Here is a 12406-nt window from a genome sequence, read left to right on the forward strand (position 1 = left end):
AGGTATGGTTATCAAGTGTTAAAATAAGTACATTCAAGCACTGATTTATGTTAAATCCCTATTCTTTGGCTAATGTATAAGCATACCTGCTAGTTACAGTTTGATATATAATCATATATTCACTCTTGGCTGAGATATAACCATTCAAAAATCTTCGTCTGACATTTGCCCATACCCAAAACTCGCAAAAATACTCCTACCACGTGGCCATTTTTATGTCTGTTACGTAAGCTCACAAGAAGCATCTGATACACTAATAGCCAAGTCCAAGAATCTTGTAATCACTAAGTACAATTGAAACAAGACTAAATATAATATAATTTGCATACTCTCAGTGAACTTACTTTTGTTAGCAATACAAGCATGGTCAGTGAAATAAGGACAAACAAGATGAAACAGGTTCTTGAAAGCACTCAACTCATTTACAGTGCCAGATGTACATGAGGTTGCAACTCAGCTGTTGATAAAAAGTAGTGGAAAAACATGAAGAAATAAGACCGGTTCCCAAAAGAAATGAGACCAATTTTCACAAACCTAAATGAAGGTAAATATAAATTGTATACTGGACGTTCTCAGTGTACTTACTTACAGATGTTAGCAATGAGAAAAATCTCCTAGAGCTGAGACTAAGTCTGTAATTCCTACCCTTTTGAAAAGAAAATGAATAAAAACACAATCAGGCTTAATGCACTTGCAGCTGTAAGTAATTAGAAGATGAGGTTGAACAACTCCGTGAAAAAAGAACAAAACTGTCTGCACATGGTCGCTACCAGATTCTTTAAAGGAAGCAGCTATCATTGAAGGAAATTAACACTGCAGATGTCGTACACTGACAACCTGGAGAACTAAGAGGTCCGAAAAAAACTATACGTCTGAAGAGATAATATACAAAATCATAAGAGCAGACCATGCATGCTCTTATCGCTGATGGCTTGTGTCCACTCGTCATCCACCATAAGCTGAGCAGTGTTGGGCAAGTTACTTTGTAAAAGTAACTAGTTACATATTACTTGCAACTGAACTATTTAGTTACAGTTACATATTACCCATAAAATAAAGTAACTGTAATAATATTACATATTATATTACTTTTTGTGTCCGCAGCCTTAAGCTGTCACATGTGAAACTACCACCTTATCACGTGACATGATTGCGTTGTTGGACAATATGCAAATCTTGGTTATAAGTAAGAAGCTGGTGAATAAGCTTCATTCAGTAGGCTTCGTTACTTCGTTGTGGCTAGGCGTTACTAACGAGACTAGTAACTTTGTTACTTATAGTAATAATATTACGTAATATTAGACTCGTTACAGTAACTATATTACTTATGCAACGCGTTACATTTGTAAGTTAAGTAACCTGCGTTATATTACCTGTTTTTATAGCGTATTTTGTTATATTACTTTGTTACCACAAAAGTAATAATATTACGTAACGTTACATTAGTAACACGTTACTCCCAACACTGAAGCTGAGATAACAGGTTATAAAACATGTAATACATACACAGCAACACCAACTTTGAATCATTTGCAGCTAGGCCATTGTCATACAATACACAATAAACAATTTAAGGTCACTCCAACGAAGTTCCTTGTTTCCCATTTCATTCACCTTAAAAATACACGCAGGCGGATGGTTCATTATCCATTATTCATTATAGATATTTCCACTAATTTTCGAAATTCATAACTAACTTACAGGTAAGAATACAGTAGAAATATTTAAACTAAGAACTTTAACAGTGAAAAACTAGCTAAAAGGGCTTTCTGAATGCTAAACTAGTTACTGCTATGCTACCTATGCAGTCACAGGATAAATAATGAACATTCTGATTGACAAAGCGGGAAAAGAATCTGCATGCGGGCGGAAATGGGAAACAATGAAGTTTCTAGGAGTGGCCTAATACGGCTAAACCTATCGTACAAGCTACCGTTTTAGTCTAATACTTACTCATATAGAGATGTTTTTGATCACTGCCATCGTAGGAATTGTCCACCACGCCACTTCACACTACAGCCAGCAGGGATGTACAGTTGTGGTCCATAACTATCACCGTGCGGAGCATGGCTCATTGGACGATGGTGCCGATCGCGCACACTCTCTCCTCGAGATCCACCGTCATTATGCAAGAAATCTGGATTTGTATGACTCTTAGAAAGAATTGATTGAATAATATATTTTTTCTGGTATTATATGCTTTGCCATATGAAAATGTGTGTGTATGAAATTATCACAACAAAGCTAGCTAGCTATATAGTGATTAACAGAAGTGCACTTATTATAAAAACATCATGACTTTGTTTGATACAGTAAAAAAAAATCTTAAGTCATGTGCTGTCTGTATAAACAAAAGTCCATGAATAATGAGATGGTGAAGCTAAAAAGTTATCACATTTAGTTAAGTAAACAAAACCATATAAAGAATGTGTATTAAACTAAAGTATAATCTGTTTCCCATAATATAAGATGGGGTTTATACTAAAGTATAAGATAGTTAGTATAATGCAAGACTATACTGAGATTATTTGTATAATTTAAGCCATTAGATATACCATCTTATATTCCTCATTTTTCACAGTGTTGTGTTTCAATTGTACTTAGTGATTACAAGATTCTTGGACTTGGTTATCAGTGTATCAGATGCTTCTTGTGAGCTTACATAACACATAAAAATGGCCATGTGGTAGGAGTATTTTTGTGAGTTTTGGGTATGGGTAAATGTCAGACAAAGATTTATGAAGTTATATCTCAGCCAAGAACGACTATATCATACTCTAACTAGCAGGTATGTTTATACATTAGCCAAAAGAATAGGGATTTAACATAAATCAATGCTTGAATGTACTTATTTTAACACTTTATCACCATACCTGCTAGTTACAGCTTCATATCATCATTCTTGGCTGAGATATGAATTTTTCAGTGAAAAGGTTCAAACTTGGTACATACGTATACTATGCTCAATCCCAATGACATTTTATTTTTAGGTTTAGTGCCATGCACATATGTGGCCTTGGATGAGCTTTACAACCATTTTTACATTGAATTTTTGTCTTTAACTCCTTGAGGCATTATTTACATTGTTAACTGAAACATGGTATGCTACCAAAGTATATTAGTCTAGTTTTTGTTTGAAGCCAATTAATTATTCTGATCTAAAGTTATGCCCTACCCACACACCTAAGTAAACTATGCTGTAAGGTTGGTTTTCACTACTGATTTGTCCAATTCACCATGGCAAATATTTTTATGGAAGCCATGATTCTAGATCAAGTATATAGCCATAAAAATTTTTGTGCTTGTCACAAGACCTATTATACCTTTCCAACAGGGGTGTAGCCAGGATTTTTTGAAAGGGTTCCAACAGCAGTATTGAGTTACCAGAAGCAGGGGTCACAGCTCCCAGCCACTGAGAGACTTTCAATATTTTAATGAGTCAGAACTAAGCAAATTGTTATTTTTATGCAAAAGATATTAATTATAATGCATATAAGTGCCCCTGGGATAGGCACCAGCACAGCGCAACGAGAGGCATAGACTGATCAGTATAGCACTAGGGGGTGTCACGTCGGCTCACGCTGTAGGTAGATCTGCGACCTCGGTCAAAGTCTTGACCGGGGAAAATTTCACCTTGACCCTTGACTTGCAGCGTTTATCGTCTTTGACCTGTGACTTGAGCGTTTCTTGTTGAACTTTTGACCTACACTTATTTCTCTATTTTCCTATACGCACCTGCGCTTGTAACCTAGTATAATATTTTCTTAGTGCGTGCTACCTGCAGCTGGGAGAGAAAATCATTATAATTATGGCGAGATGCCTGTTGGAGCTTTAAAACATCTTCTTAGAGATCTTTACTTTCTTGTGAGTTACGTATAATCCCGTAAATTTGATAATAGCAACGTATAGTTTTCGATTGTGGGTTTCGAACCTTCCGTATCGTTTTGACCCTTGACCCACTGTAAGAGCTATTTAGTGGCCTTGACCGTTGACTTAGAGTTTGACCGCGGTCGCAGATCTACCTACAGCAAGAGCCTGAGTGACACCCCCTTGTAGCAGCGTCTACAATATGTATATAAACAAAGACTGATTACATACGTGTAGCGTCAACCCAAACGTATAGATCAGTCTGTCCCGAATCTGGACTCTTAACTTATTATTTTTGTTATATTGTTTAATTAGCAGAGCCCGCCTGGGGCATAAGTGCTAATGTACATTAAATTAAAAGTGATTGTATAATAATTATTTGAAACTGTCAATAGTTTGTTGGTTGATGATGTCTTGTGGTAGTCCATTCCATTCTGGTATTGTTCTTGGAAAAAATGAGTACTTATAATTGTCTATTGATGTATGATAGTGTAGGAATTTTTGTTCATGATTAGATCTTGTAATAGTGACAGGTGATAATGTTGGTAAGTAGCTGTTAGGTATTTCAGTTAGGTTGTGGATAATCTTGTATATAATAGAGTTAATCTTGCACATTTTCTCTTTAATTGGAGTGGTGGCCATTCTAATGATGTTAGCATATCAGTTATACTATCTCGCATATTCCTTCTCCATGGTCGATTCAGGACAAATCTAGCTGCTCTATGTTGTATCATTTCTATTTTATTTATGTCCTTTAGGTGGTATGGGTCCCAAATTGCAGCAGCATATTCCAGCACAGGTAAGATAAATTGTTTATAGCTTAGTTCTTTAAGTGCACGTGAACAGTTTCTTAAGTTACGTTGTAAAAAGCCGATTAGTCTGGTTGCCTTGTTGCATAAATGGTTAACTTGTGGTCCCCAAGAAAGATGGTGATCTATTATTATTCCAAGGTAAGAATGCTGTTCAACAACTTTGAGGGGTTTGTTTGACATGTGATAAAGAAACGTTGTTTTATGGTGGTGTTTGGATAACTGAAGAATGCAACACTTGTCAACATTAAATTTCATTTGCCATGTTTTAGCCCAAGTATTTAGTGTATTTAAGTCTTGTTGTAATAGCTGATGATCATTAGGAGAATTTATTGGTCGATAGATAAGACAGTCATCAGCAAATAAACGAACAGTGCTCTGAATATTTGATATTAGATCATTAATATATAGTAGAAATAGTGTTGGTCCTAAAACTGTACCCTGAGGTACTCCAGATGTGACTTTACATGGGGATGAGTATGTGCCCTCAATGACTACTTGCTGTGATCTGTTGTGTAGAAAAGATGTAATCCACTGAAGTGTTTTCCCTCGTATTCCATAATAGTCTAATTTCTTCACAAGCCTGGCATGTGGAACTTTATCAAATGCCTTTGAGAAGTCCAGAATTCCAATGTCGACTTGTAACCTGTTATTTAATGCACGAGCAAAATCATCAATTGTTAGCAGGAGTTGTGATTCGCAAGAGCATCTAGCTCTAAATCCGCACTGGTTGTTACACAATATACTATTTGTTTCCAGGTGTTTCATAATCTGACTGACTAAAATATGTTCCAATGTTTTGCAGACAATTGATGTTAAGGACACCGGACGATAGTTAGATGGATCATATCTTTTGCCTTTTTTAAATAATGGAGTTACAAATGCAGACTTCCACTCCTGTGGTATATCGCCAGTAGTCAAAGATTGTTGAAATAGGTGTGTAAGCATTGGTGTTAACTGATATGCAAGTTCCTTAAGTATTCGAGCTAGAATGTTGTCTGGCCCTCCTACTTTGTGTGGATCTGTCTGAGATAAGAGAGCAAGGACACCAGGTTCTGTGATGGTTATCTCTTCTATGGGTGGATGAACTGATTCTGGTAATGTAGGTAAGGAAGTTTGATCTTCTACTGTAAACACTGATTGAAATGTACTATTGAGAATTTCAGCTTTACTGCTTGGTGTAGTAACTATTCCATCAGGGGTTTGTAGTACACTAATTCCAGTGTGGTCACGGTTCTGAGATTTAATGAAGTTCCAAAAGGGTTTGTTTCCTTTCAGTTTACTTGAAGAATTAAGAATATTGGTAAGGTAGTTGTTATGTTGTAGTCGGATGGATCGGCGTGCTTGTTTTTGAATCTTCTTAAATTGCTCCCAATCAGTAGCTGTCCTGGTTCGCTTTGCTTTATTGTAAAATCTCTGCTTTTTCCTTATTAGTCTTTTAAGGCAAGGTGTCATCCATGGAAGTTTTTCTGGCTAGAAATATATTTCATTGGTATGTAGGTGTCAACAGCTTGTAAGAGGTTTCCACGTATATAATTCCAGTTTTCTTCAACAGATCTCGAGTTGGTTTCATTTAGTTGTAAATAATCTGCAGAAATGCTGCTTACTTTGTCACGGAGAGAGACCCAGTCTGCTCTTTTAAAACAGTACATTTTCTTTCTAGGTTTGCTATTGCAAGGAATACAATTTAACAGATCAACAATTACTGCATTATGATCACTTAAGCCGGAAACAGTTCTAGATTGGCAAACATAGCTAGGATGTGATATAAAACATAGGTCTAAAATATTTTCTTCTCTAGTAGGATCAGTAACTATTTGCTCTAATAAAAAGTCTTGGGATAGCAAAATTAATGATTCTCTAAATGCTGCTGGCAAATAAGATTCAGTTAAACAACCAGAAGACCAATCAATTCCTGGGGAGTTAAAATCACCCCCAAGAATGAGTACTGCATCAGGAAACATTTGTTGAACTTGTTGTATACATTCAGACAGTTCTTCCCAAATTGATATTGGAGAATGAGGAGGACAGTAGAAGGATCCTAAAATTATATCGGGATGGTTCTGTACATGTACTTGTGCCCACACTACTTCACATGGAGAATCTATTAACACTTGACTAGATGGAACATTTTTGTCAACTAATATGAACACTCCTCCACCATGACTGTTTCGGTCTTTCCTGTATGCATGATAGTCTTTTGGGAATACTTCTGAATTTGTAATTTCTTGATGCAAATGTGATTCTGTACCAATTAAGAAACGTATACTATGTAGAACTAAGAATGTTTCTAGTTCAGCATGCTTATTTGTTACGCTGCAAAAGTTAATAATTGCAAGATGTTGTAGCAAATTTTTGTTTGGACTACTGGTAGAATTTACAGGTGAACTACCACAGTTTATGCCTATAGTGTTGTGACTAGGGATTGATTCTGTAGGGGTAAAATCATCAGGACAATGATATCTTTTATCAGAATTTAGTCATTGGGAATCAGTGGAAGTAGTGTCCATAGTTTGGGATGGCTCAGGCTGAGATGTATTTGTACTTGTAGCGTCAGAGGAAAGAGGAGCAAGCTGGCTGAGTTGGTTAAACTTTGAATTGGTGACTATGCCATGTGGCTGATTATTGACATAAATGTGAGCATTACGAATTTTGATAGATTTGCGAGAATAGCCTTGTTGGATAAGCTTCCATCTTTCTTTAAGTAGTAAGGATTCAGTGTTTCTCTCTTCAGGAGTCATATCAGGCTTGGCAAGTATAGGAGGAGAAAGTTTACTTCTATCATACAGGACAGCTTGAGCATCTAGTGCACGGAGAAACTGTACTAAAAGTGGTCTTGGGCGTTGCTGAGTTGGTTTGAATTTCCCTAGTCAGTGTAAATCTTTAATTGCTGAGCTTTCGATATTGGGTACAGCTGATAGAATGTTTTTAAGATCAGATTGTGATCTAGCAGGTTTAGATGTGTTTGGAGGACATTCTGCGATACCATAAAATACTACATTGCACTTCCTGTCGGATGACCTTTGCTGATTGATGAGGGGAGTTGTAGGTTGATTTGGGGGATCAGGCAATTGGTTACTAGGCAACATTGGCTGCTGGTGTATGGTTTTAGGATGGCTAGTCTGGTTCCCTTCTAGCTTGCTTATTTTGTCAGTTAGGGTCTTTATGGTCTCTTTTAAAGCACTGATTTCATTATATTGTTTGCTAAAGGTGCAGTGTGGACACAAGTATGGAGCGGACTCACTTAGTAACTTCTCAAACACAGGACGAGTAATGCCGGCACAATGTCTATGAATCCACCCCTGACATTCCCCTTCGCAGAATACAGCGTCGTGACCATCTGTGTTTTCTCCAGGCTCTAATATGATGTTGTCATAAATTAAACATTCAATCTGGTTGTCATCCTGAGTTTCCTTAGTCTTCTTAACAACACTGTTGTTAGGAGGAGTGTTGTGAATGGGCTTTTTCCGTTTGATCTTTCTAGTACGTCGACTAGGAGTACTCATTTCATGTATTTCGTGTGGTGACTGCAAAATAACGACAGAAAACACACAGTTCAATTGTTTAGAATGGTCGAACCTTTACAGGTACCGTTAGTGATGTTAGCCACGGTACAACAGCGTAAACATTTTGGCGGGAATAATCCGATGTCCGGGACTATAAGATTCTTCCTCGTCTGGCGTCTACGGTTTCTTCTCGTGGTAATTCTTCAGTTTCAGCAGTATAGTTGAGGTATTACAATACCAGAGGACAAAGAAATACTCGGAGGTAGTTTAACGCTGCAACCCACAATCGAAAGCTAAGAAAACTTAGACGGCACCTCTGTTTATGTCACGAGTATAATCGTATTATAGACCCACACAGTCACACGGGGGTCCTGTCATGCTACAACCGGTCCCCCCAAAATCGATACCCCCGACCAGTTGCAGCAACCATGTTCAGAATTAAGAATAGGTCGTGCATTCTGACCGCTCAATTTCACTTCACTGCTTCGGGACTCGTATTTCGTGGAGGGCAGTGCGTTTTGTTCAAGACGTTGAGCTACTACTGACTGGGAAGCTGATAGTGGAGGTTTCATTGGGGGGACCAGTTGCAGCAGGGCGAACCATCTGCAGCAACTTTACATGGTCCGACCGGACTACTTGAGGCGCGGTAGTTAGCCCGGCCGGACCACTTGCGGCGGGGGACCACCTGCAGCGTGACAGTCCTTCACATACAAAATCTATCTACGAAATTTCGAAATATACCAACCAAATTTCTAATTTCTGGATAAATTTCTACCAAATTTCCGGCTTGGAAATTCTTGGGTGCTACGAAGTTGTAGCTTGAGTTATGGTATATTCCGTGCCTTAGGCTATTGTATTATGGTTTCAGTATGGGTTGAAGCTGAGCTGAACGGTTCACTAGCGGTCTGGTAAGCCGTCGTGACTCTATCATGGTTGGGGTGAGGTAGGAATTTGAATAAAACACTCACCAGTAATCGACGGACACACCAAAACGACTTGCACTGTGGCCTTTGCACCGTGGGAATCGTATCAGCTCGAAAGTATACAACAAATGTACGAAGGCGATTACGGACAAATGTTAGTGCGTATAATCTAGATGGCACTATACGTCTTCTATTGATAGCAGTGGCGTAGCCAAGGGGAGGCATTTGCCCCCCCGTCACTAAGTGATGTTTTTTAAAACTTCCATCACAAGCTTTCCAGTAACTGACACGCATCCCAAATTACTGTTTGTGCGCTACTACGCGAGTGCACACTAGTCTCGCGTGGCCAGACCCTTTCCGCGCAGCCGCTTATCGATAGGAAATTATAAGCGCCGCTCTACAAGGGTCTGGAATAGTTCAAGAACATGAAATTTTTTGACACGTTATTGGTGACAATTGATTGATTGAGTAACACCTAAGATACAAAGGTACAAAATGCAACGTATGTTCCCTTGAATCTTTAGTCTGTTTTGTGCGGCAAATACGCTTAAAACCTTTCGCCTACTTTCCTTCTAATTCGAGATGAACTGAGCTTGTTTGTCTTTATTCAGCCGTACTTGTTGAAAATTCAGTAGTAAGTAGAAGGAAAAATCTACACGGGTCTATATTCGTCATCCCCAGAGGCCTTCTTGAGCTCATTCTTCAGTAATCAGATCACTTTGGCGATTAAGGGATCGCGTGAGCCAATTTACACTCCCCAACCACTGGGGATTGTAGATTTTTTTAAATACGTGAACTATTCCAGACCCTTGTAGCGCGGCGCTTATAATTTCCAATCGATAAGTGGCTGCGCGGAAAAGGTCTAGCCACGCGAGACCTTAAATTTAAGTATACGGAAACTTCATAAAGTATACGTTGTTTGAAATACGTATACAGGAAATGTTCACCGTATACTTTTACAAACATCGTTTACTTCCGTATACTTAAATTCATAAGTGCGATTATTACTCCAGTGACATCTCATTTTATTTGATTTGTAATTCGTGATTAAAAGGATTTGATTTAATAAACCAGAGATATTTAGAAAGTAGATGAGTTACTCTACTATTTTAAGGTAGGAAACTGTTGATTGAATGTAAGTCTGATATGTAGACGGTGAGTGTCCGTGAATCGACTGTTTTTTCCGATTATACGTATTAATCGGAAATGACTTTGCAGGGCTGCTGCCACCAGACAAAGAAGCCTAGAAAGCTGATACTTGGTGCCCAAAGTCCCACAGCCTTGAACTATCTAAAGACATATGAGTTGTTCAAAAATTCCTGTTGTAGCTCGAGTAATTTCGTCCGATTTTGGAGCCCGTCTGATTTTAGGTGAGTTACTCTACCCGGATCCCCAGGGGTTCCCCCTATAGACACTAAGAAAGAAACGAGTATATAAGAGGGCTAAACGTCACAAGCGAGACTCAGATTGGTCAGAATACAAAGATTTACAACGTAAAGTACGTCAAATGTTAAGACATAAGCACAGGGCTTATATTACTAACATTATTTCATCCTCAAATGATAACAAATTGTTCTGGAGATATATTAAAGCTAAACAACAAGATATTACAGGAATTACTACCTTAAAAGGTCCTGATGGTGAAACTATAACAGAGTCAATAGATAGAGCAAATATCTTAAATGAACATTTTAAATCTACATTTACCACAGAACAATTTGATAACTTTCCTTCTAAGTCCAATTCTCCGTATCCATCTATGCCACATTTTGAGATTACCACACAAGGAGTTTACAATATACTAAATGAAGGTAATTCAAACAAATCTCCAGGTCCTGACAAGTTACACCCTTATGCCCTAAGAGCCACAGCAGCAGAGATATCACCTATGCTTACCCACATCTTCCAACAGTCTCTCAGCTACAGTAGATTACCAACTCAATGGAAGCATGCATATGTCACACCAGTTTATAAAAAAGGAGACAAATCAGATCCCAAAAACTACCGTCCAATATCACTAACTTCAGTAATCTGCAAAACCATGGAGCACATCATTGTCAGCCAATTAATGAAACATCTAGAGTCAACCAACATCTTAACAGAAAATCAATTCGGCTTCAGAGAACATCACTCCTGTGAATCACAACTGCTTGTGACTGTCAATGATATAGCCAAAGCAATAAACAATAAACTACAGGTAGATTTGGCAGTACTAGACTTCTCCAAGGCCTTTGACAAGGTTGCACATGCTCGACTTCTAAACAAACTGGAGTATTATGGAGTGAGAGGAAGTTTGCTGGAATGGTTTGAATCATTTCTACACAACAGAACACAGCAAGTAGTAATAGAAGGCCGTTATTCCATATCTTGTGACATAACATCTGGTGTCCCCCAAGGCTCAGTTCTTGGACCTGCCCTTTTCCTAATATATATCAACGACATAACTACAAACATACATAGTGAGTTGCGACTGTTTGCAGATGACATTTTAATTTATAGGCCTATACACTCACCAAGTGATCAGAAGATTCTGCAGGATGACTTAACTACTCTTATAAAATGGGCAAATGAATGGCAGATGGACTTTAATGTATCTAAATGCAACATCTTACAAGTTACCACACACCATACCACCAAAACATTTACATATCAAATGAATGGAGTGCCCTTGAAATCAGTAGAAAAAATTAAATATCTTGGAGTTTACTTGAACAATAAACTTTCATGGCACGATCACATTGACTACATATGCAACAAAGCAAATCGATTACTTGGTTTCCTAAAGCGAAATTTACATTCCTGTCATAAACACTTCAAAGAATATGCCTACAAACAATTTCTGCTACCATCTATCGAATATTGTTGTGCCATCTGGGACCCACACCACCAAAATGACATTTCTAAACTTGAAATGATTCAACATCGAGCTGCTCGTTTCGTCTTAAATAAGCCTTGGAACAGACACCACCGTGACAGTATCACAGACATGTTAAATGAACTAAATTGGCCATCTTTACAAGAACGCAGAAAGCAAGCACGCCTCATCCTATTGTACAAGATAGTTAATCATTTATTATTGGTCCCAAATCGCTGTCTGCCATCATTAAATCAAACTGCTACCAGAGCCCATCATGATCAGAAATTTAATCATATACAGTCTTCAGTAAACACGTATCTCTATTCATTCCTACCCAGAACTATTCCCCATTGGAACGATCTATGTATCCCTAATCTATCTACCATTGATCTTGAAACATTTAAACAATCAACTACTCCTACTTTGTAACTGTAACTTAGCACT

The 12406-nt window shown here is 38.0% G+C and overlaps 1 protein-coding gene across 6 annotated transcripts in view; it reads left to right on the forward strand.

The window, feature by feature from the left end:
• The window catches only part of LOC136265214 (uncharacterized), a 272681-nt gene that overhangs the window by 127620 nt on the left and 132655 nt on the right, over positions 1 to 12406 (forward strand). The window lies entirely within an intron of this gene.

Source organism: Dysidea avara, chromosome 8 (genome assembly GCF_963678975.1).
Source record: "Dysidea avara chromosome 8, odDysAvar1.4, whole genome shotgun sequence".
Taxonomy (NCBI): Eukaryota; Metazoa; Porifera; class Demospongiae; order Dictyoceratida; family Dysideidae; genus Dysidea; species Dysidea avara.